Source organism: Pollicipes pollicipes, unplaced genomic scaffold (genome assembly GCF_011947565.3).
Source record: "Pollicipes pollicipes isolate AB1234 unplaced genomic scaffold, Ppol_2.1 Scaffold_6052;HRSCAF=7182_pilon_pilon_pilon, whole genome shotgun sequence".
Classification (NCBI taxonomy): Eukaryota; Metazoa; Arthropoda; class Thecostraca; order Pollicipedomorpha; family Pollicipedidae; genus Pollicipes; species Pollicipes pollicipes.
In genome coordinates this window covers 2,880,799-2,902,400 of record NW_023596805.1, presented here as the reverse complement: position 1 = coordinate 2,902,400, position 21,602 = coordinate 2,880,799, and the positions used below count along the sequence as shown (strand labels likewise).

Sequence of the window (21,602 nt, the reverse complement as noted above, 5' to 3'; positions counted from 1 at the left end):
ACCAGCCTATTTCTTGGCGGCCTTCTTGGCCGGCGACTTTTTTTGCTTGGGCGCCTTGGGCTTCTTGGCCGGCGACTTGGCTTTTTTGGCCTTGGTGGGCTTGGCCTTCTTAGCCTTGGCCGGTAACTTGGTGGCCTTCTTCTTATCAGCCGGCTTTTTGGCGGCCTTTTTTGGGCGTCTTCTTGGCCTTGGCCGGTCCGGCGGACTTCTTTTTGGGCGGCTTGGTCGGCTTCTTGGCGGCCTTGTCCTTCGTGGCGGCCGACAGCTTGAACGAGCCGCTGGCACCCTTGCCCTTGGTCTGCACAAGCGCAACGCTGGTCACGCCGGACTTAAGAACGCGCTTGATGAAAAGTGCCAGCTTCTCGGCGTCCACCTTGTGGTTGGCGGCGATGTATTGTTTGATGGCGATCAGCGACGACCCGCCGCGTTCCTTGAGGCCCTTAATGGCGCCGCGCACCATCTCGCTGGTAGGCGGATGAACGCGCTTGGCCCGAGGCACCTTGGCCTTGGCCGCCTTGGCGGCGGGGCGACGGCTGGTGCGGCGGACGTCTCAGTCATGGCGGAATACAGAATGCCGGCTGCACGCGCAGAGTGCTGGGCACACGCCAGCCACTGCACCGTACCGCGCGACCGTCTAGCCGTGACGTCACGGCGCCCCGTGAGCGCGCCAGAAATATGGCTAGCACTCATCTGCGAACGCGCGTCGGCAGCCTCTCTCTCGGGTAATCACAGCACGCACCATGGCGCTGGGTGGCGGCGGCGATTTACTCTCGGCCAGTGTCCGAACCGGCCGCTGGAAGCACTCGGCGCGCGTCCGCGCGCGACGTCCGGTCGACGCCGTCGAGCGGTCGCCGGCTGGCCTCGTGCCGCCGTGCACTTTCGCAGAGCCATGCCGCACGTGCACCGTGAAACGGTCCACACCCAGCGCCGACAGATGCCGGACACAATCATGCTACGACCGGCGAGCCGTTCACCGACGGCCTGCGCAGCACCAAGCAGTGTGTGACCCAAGCGCAAGACAACGACTCGCTTCCAGCCGTTTGGCGCCCACCACGCACAAGCCGCATAGTGCCCAGCGTTTGTTGAGTGCCAACGTAGCGTTGTGTCTGTTCACCTGCCGGCCTGTTGCGTCGCCGCTGTGATTTGACGCGTGAACTTTGCACGCAGAGCAGTCAAATCGGCGGCGTGTTCGCCGCGCATGTTGTCATATTGTCCATGGCTGAGATGACGTCTCAGCGATGAGCACGCGTTGATAAGCTATTCCGCTTGATGAGCGACAATCGGGGCGAGGCTGAACTTGTCGCGCCATTAGCCACTCGACTCTCGGCTGCTGCTGTCGCCTTCTGAATAGGCAGCGCTTTTTTGTTCTGCGCCAACGCAGTCTTGGGCGTGTTCGCAGCGCACGCCGAGTGTGCTGTGGACGTCGCGTTGAACCTCTGCCGGACGCGCAGACACTTTTAAGTGTGTTCCATCACCAAGAGGTGCCCACCAGCGATGAGACCGTGCTCCCATTCTAACGGGCACTCGTGGTACATATGGGACCTATCAGGGTCGCCCACTTCGGCCCATGTTGGCATGTCATGTGCAACCACCTGGATCCCACATGGGAAACCAGTGTCCTAGAATTGCCGACTTTGGGTGTAAAGCAACACCCTATGAGGAGAAATTTTTCACTCATTTTCCCCATATTTCATGTAAATTTTTCACTCCTGCCTGACATTGTTTAATCGTACATGCCAAACCCCTATTTCCCTTTCTGAGGTTTTCAGATGTCATCCAAAACCGAGCTCACTTGAAACCACCAAGCATAAACGAGGCTCCACAGAACGTGGACACCTATGGCTATGCCCTGCCTCACCAACATCTGAATCATGTCTATGTACGCACCGATCAAGGGCGCCAGGTACCTCCAAGCCCAAGAACCCCATGATTGATGCTTCAGCAAACAAAGACAACTCATAAGTTCTCAAAGAGCTCATAAGTTTCATCATTTGTAAATTGATCTTTTTCACTCCTGCACGGTCTTTTTGCGATGGAATTTTTCACTACCACCCTAGTTCAAAAGCGATTCTAGCTCCCTGTGGGAAACCCACCCGTGGCCCATACAGGGCCAAACTGGAGCCGGCATGGAGCCCACCTGGACTGCCCAGTTAAGACACATTTCGGTTGCATGTGAGCATGTCATGGGAAACCAGGTGGGTATCACATGGCCAGCCCACCTGGGGTCCACATGGAGCCTAACTGTATGCAACATGGGCTCACTTGGTCTACACAGTTGAGACCACGTGGGCATGTTCAGCTGGGGCCCACATGGGTATGTCCAACTAGGACACATACAGCCTGCTCAGATGGGGCCTATATAGCTAAACCAGATGAGGCCTCTTTAACCATCATAGTTGGGCCTCAGTTAGGCTTCACAGGTCTGCCATGTCAAATTCCGTCTCATTGGTGGACCGTCGTAGTTCCAGGAAGACCGCTCTATACCACCAATTACAAGCCAGGTCAAAGATCATTTAACAGTATTTGTCCGAAGTTGCCTTGAAAACGGAGCTGTTACACAACACATATACTTTTGTGTTGTTACGCCCGAAGCAATAATCACTCAGAAATTCAACGGACGTCTCTCCCACCGAAACCATTTTTATGTTACCTATTCCGTTTCGTTTCGTTTCGCGTGTGGTGTGTTGTGCAGGATGCAACCTGAAAATGGCGATATTCAGTACTTCAGATCACTGCTCCATGGCCTGAGTGTCGATGATTGATGATGGCACAGATTTTGGTACTGACAGACCTGATTTTACGTTAAAGGGAATGTTCCACATTTGGGGATATTGAGATAAGTATCAGATCTGTTGGAAAAAGCTTACTTGTAACTATTGGTAAGCTTTTAAGGTTTAAAAACGACCATAAGTAGCAAAATTTCAAAGCTTGAAAAATTGCGCCCCATTACGTCATTGTTTGGTGGTGTCATGGAATGGTTTAGTGACGACAGCAATACCTGGCAGCATCCGGCAGCCAGACTCAAAGAATACTTCGGAACGCACGAAACCTGACGCCAACCGGCCGTTCTCGTCGCGGGCGCCGTGTTGGGTGGCGGATTGGTGACTGACTTGTTAATGGATTTTTTGTCTTGGTACTGGTCGTAAAAGATGGTTTGGTTGGTTGTTTGACATAGTAGCGATCGCCATCTTTTCAGGCAGATTAGTAATATTAAAGCACGATATGCTGTGAAGACTGTCATATAACGTCATGAATGCCTTACCGAAACCTGCCAAGGACTGTTCAGGATGTCATTACCGTATTGTTGACTTATCCTTGCCTGCAGTGCTGCAGTCCTCACATTGATATCTTGTGATGTGCACAGTAGTTGCTTTCTTTATTAGTGGTGAGTGGAAATACAGTCCCATGCAAAAAATAACAATGGATCTGTAACATTGCTATCAATAGATTGTCAAAGCATTGCTAGTACTATGGTAAAGATGGTCAACTTGAGCTACCAATTTCTTGCTCTGGATTATTTATGCAATTACTTGCAAACCCTGATATAACCATTGTGGTGCAGCAGCATACTTGCTGGTGATAGACCTTTGGCGTTGTTAAATCAGTTGTTACCAGTCATTCATAAATTATAGGCTGTTATATCATGGTCTTGACATAGAGTAGTCAACCAATGTTGGTTAATTGTGTAATGGCAGGGGTCAACAGTGTCATTGTGACACTATCTCAGTGCTGCACTGTGGTATGACATACTGAATAATGACATGGTTTTTGTACTGCAACCCCTGCTGCCTTCGTGATGAATTTTATCATGAAAAAATACGTCAAGCGTGCATTCCTGTATTAACTCCGCATCTGACATATAACTGACCGAAAACACATGATGCAATATACAAATCACTTCCAGTAAAGCACACAACCAATAAGTGATATCACTTGCTCAGCATGCTTTGGGAATCCACAAAACATAGGTGACAAAGATGCGAACACGTCTTCTGCTTCCACGGCCATGCACCATGCTGCAGACATCGGGCTGCTTCACTCAGAAATATTGTTCGCACAAGCAATAACGCATGTATAGCAAGAAAACACTGCCTGTAGTGAAATGACACTGCAAACCTGCTGGCCTTGCACAATGCTAAAGACATAACAACTGAATGTGGTCATGGCTAGACGGGCGAAATGCAGGGAAGTGATAAGCCGCCAGTGCACACAAGGCCTATTATAAAAATACTATTAAGTGTTATCCAAGAAACCAACAGCCATACTTCCCTCCTTTCTCAGCACCCAGCATCTCACACATGTTGCAGTGACTATGATATTGATGACCCGCAAGTAATGCTTGCCTGCATACAAAACTTGTTAAGATAGCAGTATACTCATTCCTAAGACTACAGCACCATATTTTCAGACTTCTTTTAAGTGAAAGACAATTTTGCGAAGCTGTATCATGCGAGCTTATATCAGGTGCTTTAATGAGCCGTACTGACCTGTCCCTCTTGCCTAAATGAATGGTTAATACAATGACAGGCAATGGATTGATTATATACTGTGAAACCTCAATAGGTTCAAGATGTTGGCAAGATCATAATAAAGTAGCAAATTGTCTTTGAACACCCCTGCAGTATGGGTGCTAGCGTTTCTTTCAGTTTGCCGACGTCGCTTGCTTGTCATGTTCAAACACAAACCTAAAGATCGATACAGGTATCACTGTGTCACATTTTGTTGGAAGTCATTAGATTTAAGGAATGCCAACAATATTTATTTCTCTCAGAAATAAAAAACCTCGCAAGCACACTCTCCACCACATAAAAATCAATACAAGCCACTGGCACGCACCACCAGTGATCACACCCATTTCAAGCGCCTGATTCACACTCTAATAGAAAAGAAGAGTGATCCCACACTTGCACAATCCGCGGGACTTTGAAATTGCAGGTTTTCCCGCGATTTCCGCACAGGTTTTCGGTTATAACACCGCATTTTACCGTGAGCTCCCTTCAAAGCAAAGTTCCAACGGGAGTTCATGGTAATGCAAGTAAGTTTGTACCTGTACACACAATTTTGGTTGTTCAAAATTTAAACTTATCCTACAATATTTGTGCAATATTCAGTAAAATATACATATAAAATTACTGTAATATTTCCTTAATTATATAATACTTTGCTAGCCCATAGCCCGTGCGAAGTTCTTTGCTCCGGTACACAAGGCGCCAGCTGAGCTGTCCAAGAAATGCATTAGTAGAAGGAGAAACGCCAGCAGGAAAAAGACAGATTTGACGTAGCGTCTTCTTTTTATGACATTCGGAAGAACGCCGTTCTTTTTCGGTGTTCTTATTTTTGGCAAGGAGTGGCGTACTCTTTGGATAACATTGACCTATGGCATAAAAATAAGGAAAATGCTGCGTTGGCGATGAGTGCCGCACAACCCGCAAAATGCTGACGCTTAAGTTTGCGACACACACACACACACACACACACACACACACACACACACACACACACACACACACACACACACACGCACACACATACACGCACACACAAATATATATATATATATATATATATATATATATATATATATATATATTACCACTTTATTGCTACTAAGCTCCAGGTCGAAATCACGGCTTAGTTGTAGTAGTTTCTGATTACGCCATAACAGTATGACCTCGCAGGCAAAGCTTGCCAGTTGTACGCTGCTGTTGCGGGCAACAATAAAGTTGGAAACCTGATATCAATCATCACCAAGACAACGATTCTGGACAAAAATGTGCATGGAAAGAGAACTTGTGCGTTAAGCAAATTCATACACCGTTTATAATCAACGAATGTGCGTAGTGCGCACGATGCGAAGTGTGTATGTTAAGAGAGCGTGTACGGAAGCTATTATCAAAGACTCATATAATATATATAATATGCTATATAATTTATCATATATAGTATAATACAAAATGTGTCTCTAATAATCTGAAGCATGTTAATGCTGGCAACACTAACTTGCTTGACAAAACACGTATGCCAAGGTTCCTAAGCATCAATGATGCGGCACCGATTGTTTGTATGCAAGGCACATCTATGACGACGTTTCGGAAAAAAGGAAATCACCCGACTATCAAACTATTCACCACCTCCCGATGTCGCCCGAATGCTGTGCTTGAGGGATGGATTCATCTCTTAGTAATAGAATAAAGTTTGCCTGTTTTTAGCTATCCGGTGTTGAATTCAAACATAGTTATATAAATGTTCGTCGGCGTCAAACAAAATCCTGGTGAAAACCCTAGAGGTGAAAAATGTTAGGCACGAGAAGGAACTTGGCAACGATAAAGAACTGTGCATTTCTGGACCTAGTATCACACAACTCAAGACGAAGCTGTTCTGTTTTTACCGTCCTTCACCGTCACCCAATAACTTTCAGATTCCGGCCCATTTTATTTTTCGAAGCGTGAAGCAGGCGTTTATGTTCTTAAACACGCTATCCACGATATGCTGTAGCTTTTGTGTTCTGGTGTCCATTTTACATTGTGTGACCACGTTAGGGGTTTCATGGAAGCTCAAGTAGCGCATATCTTTCGCGTTAGCATGATACACGCCATGTGACATGCAAATATAGCATATAATGGCATTAGTGAACCCGCGCCCGGGTGGCCGGTCGGATACCCTTCGCTCGGGTGGGGGTCAATTTGATCCCCCACCCTGAGATCTTGGGAACTAAGAAAGGTAAGGACACCAAATTTACAGGGTATCTTGACCTGTATGTGAGCTCACTTAGATCAAGGTTTGAGCCTCCCAGGCTACGAATTTCGAGTGGAACATGGTGAAACAATGTAAAACTTCGGGTTGGTTTCCAAAGGTCTTCTAGAACCTAGATAACTGTTCTAAGCAAAGCGTCACCACGTCATTTTAGGTCAGTGACCTTACTTGAACTTTCAAAGGTCATGGTGGCTGCTTAGGTCGTGGTGGTCGGGGTGACTGAAAATCATGGTCATGGGGGCAAAGGTCATAGTGACTGAAAACCATACGAGACTGTTTTGAGTTTTGCATTTGAATAAGCCACAAAGATTAAGCTAAGCGGTCTATTCCTAAAAAAGCCATGTTGATCAGGGTGATTTCAGGTCAGTTGCCTATTTTGACCTTCAAGAAGTTCGTTGAAGGTGTACAATGAGGCTCCTGTTATCAATAAATTTGAAATGGGCATCAGAAACTAACCCATACAGCAATCTCTAGAGTAATAAAACAGGTTGGTTTTGATCTTGGTCTTGCCCCATACCTGATCCTACGACAAAAAGAAGTTTGTTCAAATGTGGTGTTGCCTAAGAAAGCGTCTCAAAAATATATGACTTTATGGCACTCCGTTGTTGGATCAGTTTGAACGATTCCCTAAAAATTACCTTCTTTAGAACCATGGCCTGACCTTGACCTGACATAGGCCATAAACCTTATCAGGTGCATCGAAGTGTTTAATGCCAGGCGATTCGATATGCAATTGTCTACAGCTATGCAAAATTTGGCGCGACTACGCCACGCTGTTCGGAAACCATTTTGAAAAAGCCTCGGGGGGGGGGGTCAATTTGACACCTCCACCTCAGCGTGTGTTAAAATACACTTTTCCTTTTTTCGGCGATGTCGTCAGTATTTCCGTTAGACGCACTGTAACCCTGGTAACTGTTTGACCTGAACGTGGTCATGCTTTTTTATCGAAAACAAAGACATATTTTTTGACGTCAGAGACGAGACTGACCTTCACCAACTGCAGGCCATTATGCAAAGACAATTGTCATTACGATTTGCAACTTCGTACTTCGACTACATATTCAGATAAGACAGTAATGTTGGCCTTGTTCCTCGGAAAAAAACACAAGAATAGAGACACAGTTGGGTTCATATTTCCGCAACATGCTTTTCTCCAGATAATAGCTGAAGGAATTCACTTCTGCTGTTGTTTCTAGGGAGGCATGTTGCCCGAAACATCAACCTAATTTTGTCTCTATTCTCCTCGTTTTCCCGATGAATAACGCTAATACTACTGTCTCATCTATGTGACTAAGGCCCCTCGCTAATGCACCGAACAACTTACGGAGATGTTCGGATGTACAATATGTTATCTAATGTTTCACCAGTTATTATATCTCGTAGAGCATGCCTCGTACTTTGCCATATTCGCATGTTACCCGCCCGACCATCTGACACACACACACACACACACACACACACACACACACACACACACACACACACACACACACACACACACACACACACACACACACACACACACACACACACACACACACACACACACACACACACACACACACACACACACACACACACACACACACACACACACACACACACACACACACACACACACACACACACACACACACACACACACACACACACACACACACACACACACACACACACACACACACACACACACACACACACACACACACACACACACACACACATACACACACACACACACACACACACACACACACGCACACACACACACACGCACGCACGCACGCACACACACACACACACACACACACACACACACACACACACACACACACACACACACACACACACACACACACACACACACACACACACTGTCTTAACAACTTGTGTATGCAGGCAAGCATTGCTCGTGAGTTATCATTGTCCGGGGTCGACGGCTTCATGACTTCCTTGCATTTCGCCCATCGAACCATAACCACATGCACTTGCCATGTCTGCAACATTGTGGAAGGTCAGCAGGTTCACAGTGACATTTTACTGTATGTGATATTTTTTTGTTATGAATTGGTTATTACTTGCACGAAAAGCATTTTTGAGTAAAGCAGTCTGATGGCTACAGCATGTTGCATGACTGTGGAAGCAGAAGATGTGTTTGCACTTTGTCATCTACGTTTTGTGGAGTCCCAAAACAGACTAAACAAGTGATGTCACTTATTGGTTGTGTGCTGTGATGAAAGTGAGTTATACCTTGTATCATGTGTTGTTGATCACTCCTATGCCAGCTGCGGAGGTAATACAAGAAGACATGCTTGCCCCATCTCTTCATGATGAAAGTTATTATGAAAGCAGCAGTGATCACATTACAAAATTATCATTGTTCATTATACCATGCCACAATATAGCACTGAGGTAGTCCACAATGACACTATTGACCCGTGCCGTTACACTAGATGCTACATTAGTTGCCTACTCTATGTCAAGCCTATGAGGTAGCGGCTTACCAAACTCAAGTGTTTATACTTTTAGGACACAGTTTTTTCTTGTTCATGATTTAAATTTGTCCTACAATATTTGCTGAATATTTAGTAAGAGAGAGAGAGAGAGAGAGAGAGAGAGAGAGAGAGAGAGAGAGAGAGAGAGAGAGAGAGAGAGAGAGAGAGAGAGAGAGAGAGAGAGAGAGAGAGAGAGAGAGAGAGAGAGAGGGAGAGAGAGAGAGAGAGAGAGAGAGAGAGAGAGAGAGAGAGAGAGAGAGAGAGAGAGATATATATATATATATATATATATAAATACTGCAATATTTTCCTAATTCTATAATGCTTTGCTAAGCGATAAACCTGTACAAGGACACCGGAGGGAGTTTCGTTGGCGACAAGTGCCGCACAACCCGAAATTGTTCACAGTTACGTTAGCGACAGGCATTCAGCACCGAAATCTTGCTAGCAGGCAGGTCAGGTCACCTTCCGCGGATTGTATCACACGTGCCGCATCATCACTCTTGCGAATGTAGGGGCGGCCATACTGTTTTGACCATAAGCAGAAAACAGTCTGTAATATGACGGCAATCGTACGGCGTTTCTATGACGACATCAATGCTAAGGTGACTTTAAAGTAGTCTCCCAATAAACTTGTTCGCACTTTTGCCGGCGCTTAACTCAGGAACCAGAAAATCTTGGTTCTCAAAGAGGGCACGGCCATGAACTGCATCAAAATGTCCTCAAGATGGCTTTTTCAGTTCAAACCCCCATGTAAACGTGGAACATTCCCTTTAATTAAGAACCCTGTTACACTGGCACCTGATAGGTGAACAACATTGCTAACGAACACACACAGTGGTTGTTTTGGCTTGTGCTTGAAATAATTTTTGGTGAGACCGTAACCTGGCCAAAATGTTATCGCAACTCTGTCGTCTCAGTCAGCAATGCACCATGATAACGCAAAAATAGTCATGTCCCTCGATCGAGGATTAACACTTGTGCTTGATAGTTATCCAAAAATGGCGTTGTGTGATCATGATGGAGCAGGCCGTGCTCGGGTTATAAAATGTATTATTCCCATTCGTAATTTTATACACATCTGGTTGGCTGGCACGGATTGCACATGCCGGTGAGGTATCGACCGGAAAGATGGATGACCATCAAATATAGATGTTGCACTTGTACCGGATAGGTGAAGAACAATGGTTACGAATATACACGGTGAATTTCTTGGCGTGCACCTGTAAGGCTTTCTGCCCGGTGAGAGCAATCTGAGCAAACCGTCAGTGGCCGGCTGTGGCGATTGTCGGGAATGCACCGGCATCGTACAAAAAAGCGGCATATCCTTCGATCTCAGATGTAATTTGGCGTTTATAGTGTTCATTCAAGGGTATTTTTCGAGCACGGCCACACCCACTGTGCACGCATATTTTCAAAATTATGAAGTGAAAGACAATTTTGCAAAACTCTATCATGCAAGCTTATACAAAGCGCGTGCATTGACGGGCTGTGCTGACGTGTTCCTACCGCCTAAATAAATTGCTAGTATAATGGCATGCAATGGATTAATTACATGCTGTTATATCTCACTAGGTTCCAAATGTTGGCAAAATCATATTGAAGTGGCAAATTACCTTTGAAAACCTCTGCGGCATGGGTGCTCGTGTTTCTTCTAGTTTACCGTTGCCGCATTAAACTTCTCATAGGTGCATGCCGAGCCATCCATTGTGCGCATTTGCTAGCAATATCGTTCCTCAATTATTATTAATTATTATTCATGTCACTACATTGTATTTTTATATATAATGTGATGTGTTCTTATTCAATTATTCTTCAGATTTTAGGTACGACAACAACAGCGTCCTTTGATGACGGCATTTATTTTTTCTGGTCGGTACCCCAAGAGCGTTCGAACTCCTTGCTGGCGAACTGGCTGTTCCAAGAAGTACGGAATGTCATAAAAAGCACTTCCTGTAATCCACTGTTTATAAACGTCGGCAATGTTTTCCGGCGGTGAGGTGCCAGGGCAACAGCGCTCATCGGTGACGTCATTGATTTTGGATCTGTTTGCATTTCATTGATTTTGCATTTTTGCATTTGTGCATTTCGGAGGCAGGTTCAGCCATGTTTATTCTGCATCCTCTCCTTCTTACCTCCATTTCCCTCACGCATTTTGCAAAACTGCATCCCCGCAGCCCTACATGTACCGATAACATGGTTCTACAAGCACATGAAACAATATCACTTTTGGTTTTGTGACGCCATCGCACAATCAGCTGGAAGCGTTGGCGACCTTCATTAACTTGGCATAGTCACTGCCGGTGCAGAACTCACACTTCCATACAAGCTCCCAATCGTTTAGAGCAAAACCCATAAAATATTGATATCAACAGATGCAAACAACATTTTTAAACGCCTCTCGCACCTTTATTTAGCTTCTTTATATGCAATATGATGCAACTATTACCGTTTTATCTCGCGCCTGCCCACCGATCAGCGCGCTAAGCCTGGGGTGCAGTGGAAATGCGAGAGGCCTACACCAGCGATACTCGGCATCTGATCTCAAAGCCGCCCGTACTCTCAGCAGCAGAAACCCCCGGATGAATCTTAAACATGTGTCGCTTCAACGACCTCCGTCTACCTCTAAGGTTACAGCTAAAGTATCCACAAAAACAGCCCTCCTGGATCGGTGAGGCTTTTTAACATTATTACCTTAAAAAACTGACGTTCAGATACGTTTTCTAGCCAGTCAGCTTCTCACGACATCAACGCAAGCAACAGCAGCCCACAGTCTTGCACTGAACCCAACGCATTACCTTGTGGCGAGCAATAAAATCCACCTGCCTCAAATGACACGTCACTTTAAAACGCTGCGTGGCAAACTACGTCCGTCGAGAGATGCTGTGGCCGAGAACGATTCTTATGACTAGCAGTAAGTCTAGTTGTTTGGTATTTTATTCTGTTTAGTATTTGAAGTGAATCTTCGCTGAAAAAAAAAAATGGGAAAAAGCACTGATCTGAGGGGCATGGGAAAAGCACTGCGTCGCCATTCATCTGTGCGTCAGCACTGATATAGTAAAGTTCCTAGTATATTTCTGGCAACTGCTAAAAACTATCCTGATTAAAGCTACGTTTGGCAGCATCTTATGGCTCAACTTGATCATACAGCGAAACGTCAGCCTTTCGTCTTGTGCTCACGCTTCAAGCGTTAGCGACGACAGACCAGTACTGAGCTTTAAGTTTCGTGGAGCAAAGATAATCTGTTATGATATGGTCTTGTCCGCTGAAATTTGTTTCCATTTTCAGAACGTTGTCACCAATTGGTTTGCAAAGGTATAAGTCTTTGTCACCGATCATATCCAGTAAATCCGAGGCTTTTCTCACCCCTGCCGTCACCGGGCAAAATTATTTGTATGTGCGCGCGGCGTAATCCATTATGCATCTTCGTTAGCACTGGCTTTCAGCCAGTGGATGGTAATACAGCAGCGTTCTTTCATGACGTCATTGCGCTCGATGATGCTAACGTGTGCACTTTGTACTGCGTACTTGCCCTTTCTAGAATTACGCAAGGCAATACAAAATATTTTTAGTTAACAGGCACCGCAGGTATGGCCTTACTCAAACATTGTCGATGTGGGAGCACTTTGAAAGGACAAAATGTGTTACCGATCGAAATACATGAGGTCCTTTGCGTTACAACGGTGGCCACAAGCTGGCCGGTAGTGTGCTGGCTAGATTACCGTCACCGAGCCAAATTCGTTAGGTGTGCAGATGTCAAACTCCGCTGGGTATATTCGTTAGCACTTTTCTTCAGGTATCAGGGGCCAGTGCAACAGCGTTCTTTGATGACGTCGTTGATTGTTCCAGGTCGATGACCTAATGGCGTGGGCACTTCGTACTGGCGAGCCCGGTGGTTTCTATAATTACGAAAAAAATACAAAATACATTGATGTGTGCACGACAGGTGTGTCCGTGCTCAAACAAGGTCGTTGTGAGAGGACTATCAAACGTAATTATACATCCCCAATCGGATCACATGTCATTTTTGGGCGTCACGTATTGCTTCCTGTGGCGATAGCACGCCGTAGCGTGTTGGCCAGATTACCGTCACCGGGCAAAACTGCTTACAAGTTCACACCAGCACAACCACTGTGTGTGTTTGTTAGCCCTCTTTTTCAGCTATCATGTGCCAGCGCAATAGCGTTATTAAATGGCATCACTGATTTTTTTCTGCCGATGCACCATCGGCGTGTGCACTCCGTGATGTCAAACCGGCTGCTACTAGAAATACGGAAGGAAAAAAACATACATTTATGCGTCTATGGCGGATGTGACTGTCCTCAAACAATGTCGTGGGAGCGCTATCAAACGATAAAATAAGTCACTGATCGAAAGATATGACGTTTTGTGCGTAATGACGGTGTATTGCTAACTGTGGTCACAGCTGGCCACTAGCGCTTTGGGCAGATTACCCTCACTGGGCAAAAATGCTCGCAGGTGCATACAACGCAATCAACTGTGTACCTCCGTCAGCCACCAGGAGCTAGTGCAATGGCGTTCCTTTTGACGACACTGATTTTCTTCCGTCCGTGTCCAAACTGTGTGTGCACCCAGTGCCGGCGAACCACCTGTTTACAGAATTACGTAAGTCAATAAAAAATACTTTGACGTTTGCACGGCGGGTGTGACAGTGCACGAACAACGCCATTGCGGGAGCACTATCACACGCAAAAATGAATCCCAGATCGGACGACATGACAATTTTTGCGTTATCGCGGTGTTTTTCCGGCCGTCTACATAACTAGTCAATAACGTGTGACCAGCCTCGGTCGCCAAGGAAAAATTACTGATAGGCGCACGCCAAGACAACCACAGTGTATTCGTAGCCATTGTTATTCAGCTTTCAAATGCCAGTGCAAGAGCAGTTTTTGATGAAGTCATTGTTTTTTCCGGTCGGTGCCCCAGCGGAGTGTGCCTTCTATGCTTAAGGACGGGTTGTGTTTAGAATTACGAAATGCAATGAGAAATACTGTGCATGCCGGGTGTCGCCGTACGCAGAAATGTCGTTTTTGAAGGATATCAAGTTTTACTGTAAAACCGCCACTCGGAAGATAGGACCTGCTTTCGCTACAACAGCGCATTCTTGACCGTGGCTGGAGACAGCCGTTGGCAGATTGGCCAGATTATGGTCGCACGGTAAAATTACTGTCAGGCGCTCGTCAAGACAACCACTGTGCATTTTTGTTGCCACTGCTCTGCGGCTAACCAAATGCTATCGCAACAGCGTTCTTTGATGACCATATTAATTTTTCCCCTCGATGTGCCATTGCGTGTGTACTCCACGTTGGCGAGCCAGCTGTTCTAACGTTACGGGTTGCAATAAAACATACTTTGATGCGTGCACGGCGGATGTGGCCGTGATCACACAATGCCATTCTGGGAGGACTAATAAACGTTAAACATTCTCGATTAGATGCTTGTTCTTTTGCTTCGTTGTGACGGTGAGGTGACGGTAATGTGGCCACAGCTGGTCGGTACCGTTCTTGCCAGACTACGATCGCCCGGCAAAAATGCTGATAGGTGCACGACAAGCAATCCAGTGTACGTCTTTGTGAGCAGTTCTTAAGCTGTCACGTGCCAAGGGAACACATTTATTTGATGACGTCATTATTTGTACTTGGCCGATGCCCCAACGGCCTGTGTACCTGTGCTGTGAACCGGCTGTATCTGGAAATACGGAACGCAACAAAAAGGCATTTGATGCGTGCGCGGCGGGTGTGACCGCGCATAAACAACATGCCGTGGAAGCACTATCAAACGACGAAATGAATCGCAGATTGGAAGACATGTTTTTTTCCGCAATCACGGTGCAAGCTAGCCAACAAGCTGGCCTAAAGTGTGTTAGCCAGATTGCTCTCACCAGAAAATATTGCTTATAGGCCCACGCAACGCAATCCCCTGAGTATATTCCCTAACACTGTTCATCACCTATCAGGTGCCAGTGTAACAGTGTTCTTATCATGACGTCAATTATTTTTCCCGGTAATGCTTCAATGGCTTTTTCAGTCCGTGCTGGCGAGCCTGTTGCTTCCAGATCTACGGAAGGTAATGACAAATACTTTGATGCGTGCTTGGCGCATGTGACCGTTTTCAAACAATACCTTTGCTGGAGGAATTTCAAACTTCAATACAAATATCCAGTCGCACAATATGACATGTTTTGCGTTATGACTGTACATTTCCGAATGTGGCGACAGCGTGCGAGTGGCAGCCTGGCCAGATTACGGGAGTCCCACAAAATTAGATACAATCGCACGCCAAAACAACCACTGTTCATATTCGTTAGCTTTGTTGATAAGCTCTCAGGTGCCAGTGCACTTTAATTCCTTCATCTTTTTTCCCGGTCGATGCCGCCACGTCTTGCGTACTCCGTGCTCGCAAACCGGCCTTTTCTAGAATAATGGAACGCAATAAAAATCATTTTATGCGTACACGTCGGGTGTGGTCGCGCTCAAACCATGGTCTTGGGCGAGCACTATCATACGCAAAACAATGTGCAAATTTCAACTGTTGGTTTACATATCTGAATACAGCACGACAAAACGAATCAGATGACGTAAAAAACGGCAAATGGCCAGAAATGAACATATGGGGTTTTACCTTTGGACGGCATCATTGCCTTCGGTAGTCCTAGAAACAGCCCATTTGCCATGACGGAGCGCACACGCCGTTGGGAAACCGATCGCGAAAAAATCGATGCCTTCATCAAAGAGCATTGCTGCACTAGTGCCTGTTAGCTGGAGAACAGTGCTAACGGATTGACACAAAGGTGTATCTATAAGCATTTTATTCATATGCATTTGGCGTGCACCTATGTTTATGTTTGGCATAGATATTTGGGCTGCACCTATAATCATTTTATAGCGTAAACGCTACAAAATATGCATATGTGCACCTAAAAACATATAAAAACAGTAAGCCCAGTGACGGTAATCTGGCCAAAACGCTACTGGACAGATGTGACCATAGCCGGCGATGAGACGTCATAACACAAAAACGGCATGTCCTCCGATTATTGATTCATTTTGGCATTTGGTAGTCCTCCGACGACATTGTTGCAGGACCATCACACACGCTGTGCACGCATACAAGTATTTTTCACTGCCTTTCGTATTTCCAAAATCAGCTTTGCCAACAAGGAGTGCACACGCCGTTTCCGCACTGGTCGGGAAAAATCAATGGCGTCATTGAATAACGCTGTTGCAGTGGCATTTGATAAGTCAAAGCCAGTGCTAACAAATATACACCGTGCATTGCGTTGCGTGCACCTATAAGCAGTGCTGCCTGGTCATGGTAATGTGGCCAACACGCTGTCGGCCAGCTGTGGGTTTTGTGCCAATGCACAGTCATGGCTCAAAAAACGTCATGCCCTCCGATTGCTGGGTTCTTTTGCGTCTTATAGTGCTACTATAAGGACGTTGCTTGAGCCCGGTCACATCCCACACGCACATGCAACAGAATTTCTATTGCATTTCGTAATTCTTGAAACAGCCTTTTCCCAGCACGGCGCGCACACGCCGTTGGGGCATCAACCGGGAAAAACCAATGTCATCATCGAGGAACGCTGTTACACAGGCACCTGCGAGCCGAAGAACATTGCCAACGAATACACAGAGTTAGTAAAAAGCCGTCAGCTTGAAAGCAATTTTGCCGGGCGACCGGATTCTGGCGAACACGCTAACCAGCCCTGGTCACAGTCGGCAATGCCTTGTTATTGCGAAAAAGTGGAGAAGCGTCTGATCGGGGATTTGTGTTGGCATTAGATAGCGTTCATTCAGCTTCATTGTTTAAGAACGGTCACACCCGCCACGCAGGCATCAAAGTATTTTTTATTGCCACGCATGCAAGTATGTTATATTGCTTTCCGTAACTGCAGAATAGCCGGATGGTCAGCACCTAGTGCATACGCCGTTGGGATATCGACCGGCAAATATGAATGACATCATACAATAAATCTGGTAAATTTCCGCCTGATAGCTGTAGAACAGTGCTAACACAAATACACAGTGGTTATTTTTCCGTTTGCCTATAGTAATATTACCGGGCCAACGTGGTCTCGCCTGCACGCTACCGGCCGGCTCCGACCCACTCGGCGGTGCACCGTCGTAACCTCAAAACGTCATGTCGTGTGACAAGCTATTTGCACTGGCGTTGGAGAGGGCTCCTACACTGAGATCGTTTGAGTATGGTCGCACCGGCTGCGAACGCACCAAAGTATTTTATATTGCATTCGGTAACTCCAGAAACACCCTGCTCGTCAGATCTAAGGGTATACGCCTTTCGGGCTTCCACCGGCAAATATCAATGACGTCATGGAAAACAGCGCTTGCACTGGCACATGATAGCTGTGGAACGGCGCTAAAGAAAATGCACAGTGGTTATTTCACTTTATCTCACCTATGAGACATTTTCCCGGCCGCGGTAACCTGGCCAGCGCGCCACCGACCGTCTCCGGCCACAGTCGGCACAGCACCGTCTCGTCTCAGCATCGTCTTAACGCATAAATGTCATTTCGTCCGGTCAGTAATTTATATTGGCGTCTCATAGTGCCTCCACTTTAACCTTCTTTGAGCAAGGTGGTGTCGTCTGCGCTATCATGAAATTAGTTTATATTACTTTCGATAATTCATGTACTAACCGTCTCACTAGAGCTTAGTAGATACGCCTTTAGAGTATGGTCCGGCAAAATATCAATGGCTTCATCAGAGACAGCGGTTCCACTGGCACCCGCTACCTGTGGAACAGTGATAGCAAAAATACACAGTGGTTATTTTTATGTGCGCCTGCACGTTACATTGCCGACCACTGTAGTCTAACTAGTACGTTACCGGCCGGCTCTGGCGCCAGTCGGCAATGCACCGTCATAACGAAAAACCTCATGTCGTCTCATTAGCTATTTATATTGGTGTCATATAGCGCTCCTACACTGAGGTGGTTCGAGCATGGTCACGTCCGCTACGCACGCATATAAGTATGTCATATTACCTTCCGTTACTCCAGAAATATCCACTCGTCAACACTAAGTATAAACGAAAAATGTTAATGGCATCATGACAGAGAATGCTCGCGCTGGTACCTGGTAGCTGTAGAACGGTGATAATCAACACGCGCCCGGGCGGCGGGCTAGATACCCTTCACTCGGGGGGGGGGGGGGGGGGGGGGGAGGGGGCAGGTCAATTTGACCCTTTCCCCGGAGATCCCGGGAACTAAGAAAGCTAGAGGCACCAACTTTACAGGGCGTGTTGACCTGGACGTGAACTCCCTTTGGTCGAAGTTTGGGGTTCCTAGATCATGACCTCTGAGCGTGTCTCCCTCGGTGACGTCAGCGCGCGTCATACCACAGGCCGCGCGGCCGCCGTCTCCCCGAGGTCAACCCGCTGCCTCTGCTGTCGGAAGTCTCTCGTCACTCAAATGGGCACGAGCTCGCGCTACAACGCCGGTCAGATCTAGCGCTTCTGCGCGAGAACCGGCGCGGATCACCTGGCGTGCACCCTCCGGGAGCCGACGACAAACGTGCACGCCAGCGCGAGGTCCGGCTCACCGCCGAAGAACATCACCAGCCGCTTCAAGTGTACCACACAAATACATGCAGACTCATCTGGCTGGATCCGCCGGTTGGAGAATGCGTCATACGCCGCGTACTGGTCCAGCGCAAACGACGCAAACAGGGCTTTCTTCACGTCGTCCTGCAAGTCACGAGCCTATGCCGGCAACTGAGCCCATGCGGCAAAAGCCCCGCCGGTCAGACGCAGGGGAAGCACTGTGCTAATGGCGGTGCTGTGATGCTCACACAGGAGTTTGGTCTGCGTCCACCACTCCACAACGTTGGCCGCGCCGTCATACTCGAAAGACGCGCACGTCAAACAAGGCACCACCACGTCCGCGGACACCGGGTCAGCCTCTTCACCGGGCATAGCTGGGCCGAAACACCTTGTAATCGCAAGAAGGTGATGCAAAAGTCCTTACCTATATTATCACAATCTGAGGCAGCAACGAAGTAACATCAGTCACAGAGCGCCGCAACATCCCCCCCCCCCCCTCCCCTCCGCGGCACTCCGCACTCAATTCCTCTCACCGACGCAGCGGCGAGCATAGCGGCGAGTCTTTAGAAGCCTTGAGCGAGCCGAAAACTTCCCGCTACAGCGCAAGTGCGTTTTATCGCTGGGCACTCACGTTGTACGCGTCCACGAAACAATGATTGATGCAAGGCATTCTATCTTGCCTTCCGTGACTCCAGAAATAACTGGCTCGTCATCAGTTGTACACACGTTGGTTCACCAAATGGCATATACAAATGACGTGAGTAAAAAATAGACTAATCTTGTACCTGATAGCTGTCGAACATTGCTAAGAAAAATGCACGGTCGTTACCTTTGCGTCCGCTTATAAGTAATTCTGCCGGGGCACCGTGATTCAATCAGCACGCACCGGCCGGCTCTGGCCACAGTCGGCGATGAACCAGCATAGCGCGAAAGCGTCATGTCGCTTAATCAGCAATTTATATTTGCGTACGATAGTGCTCCCACAGCGATATTGTTGGAGAGTGGTCTTCTCTGACGCGTAAGCACAGAAGTATTTTTTGCTACCTTCCGTAATTCCAGAAATACTCCGCTTGTCAGCGATGGGTATATGCGCCGTTGGGGTATTAACCGAAAAATATCAATGACGCCGTCATAAACAGCAGTTCCAACGTCACCTGATGGCTGTAAAACGGTACTAACGAAAATGTACGGTTGTTAACATCCCGTGCGCGTGCAAGGTATTTTTCCGGGCCACCGCAATCTCGCAACACGCTAACCCCCATCCTGTGATCTGGACCTAAGTAGCAATGCCCTATGCACACAGGTTACTGTGTATGATGATTCACTCATGAACAAAGCATGTTCCTTGCACCGAACCACGGGAGCGGCGGACGGAGCCATTCGCTGACGCCACACCGGTGACGCCGGCAGTCGACCTGCCCAGGCCCGCCCTCCCGTCCAATGCGCCGCAAGCCTAGTGCTAAATTATCTCAGCCACTGGGAGGCTGCTCAGTCGCTGAGAGTTGCAGCTGCTCTTCTCTGTAGGACTGCTTGAGACCTGCTCCTGGCCGCCTGGAAGCAGTATGTTCGCCAGCACGCTGGCACGGCAATCAGAGGCTTCCGTCAAAGACAACTGGTTCTGCACCAGAATCGTCATGCTTGGGAAAGGAGGTAGTGTTGTGCTATATGGTTTTGTATTGTTCAACTCGTACTTCACGTACAACTCTGCCAAAATTGACACCGATCTTACCTTGCCTCGGTTATCGGTAATTACACAGAATGAACATGGCAAAGACAAACCTAGTTTATCTGTTGCATTTCTCTGAGCACTTTCAGGGACAAATATTAGCAAACAATGTTTTGGAACCGTGAAACAAGGAAAAAATGGTAGTCTTCTCTTTGAAACTGGGGATAGCGTTGTTTGTCCAGAGTTTACTGCTTGATTCTTCATTTCAGACATTTTTGACAAGCACACCTATTGTTCATTGAGGACTGCTTTTGTTGCCGTTAGCCGCAGGCCATGCATTGCAGGGGCACATAGCGAGGCCTAAAGCGACCAAAACTCACGGTTTAATGGGTGAGTGGATCGGAAAGCAGCCGGTCAAAAAATAACCTATCGAGACAATACCGCATTTCCGTATAGACAACTGGCAGCTACTATGCTCCAATCTTTCTAATGACAGCGATAAGCTTGTTAGAACTGTCACGCCAAAATAAATACAACACCCAACGTTTTTCAAGTGTTTCCCTTGATTATCTCCATAAATGGCACCATTACTAGTTTTATTTCGTTGTTATTGCGACCGCAGGGAGACATAACTAAAGTCAGCTTCCACCCTAGTGCTCCACTTAAGTAGCATTACTCCGAAAGAGCGCATGTGTAATGTATTTCTGTACTGCTATGCGACGTAACTGCTCTCATTATTGTCAACCTCGATAAATGACTAAACGTAGGATCAGTTCTTTCAGTACCAAAATCTGTGTGCATGACTAACCACCACACTTAGGATGTGGAGCGGCGTTCAGGTTCAGGCTGCCATCCTGCGCAACGCCCCGCGCACGAAACGAAACAGAACGAAATATGTGGCAGGGACATGGGTTTGGCGGGATAGACTGCGACGACGGCAAGAAATGTCGCGCTAACAACGGCAGCAATGGCAACGCATAGCATCGGTTGAATGGTTTAGCGGTCATCGCCTCGGGCATAGTAACAGAAAAGGGCATGTTTTGTGCAACACTGCTGTTGCTGAGGTGAATTCGGACAAACACTGGCGACTTAACCTTGACTAGG

The 21,602-nt window shown here is 47.1% G+C and overlaps 1 pseudogene; it reads right to left on the bottom strand.

Moving 5' to 3' along the window:
• Positions 1 to 6: 6 nt before the first annotated feature.
• On the bottom strand, positions 7 to 19,383 carry LOC119104691 (histone H1-like; annotated as a pseudogene).
• Between the last annotated feature and the right edge of the window lie 2,219 nt (positions 19,384 to 21,602).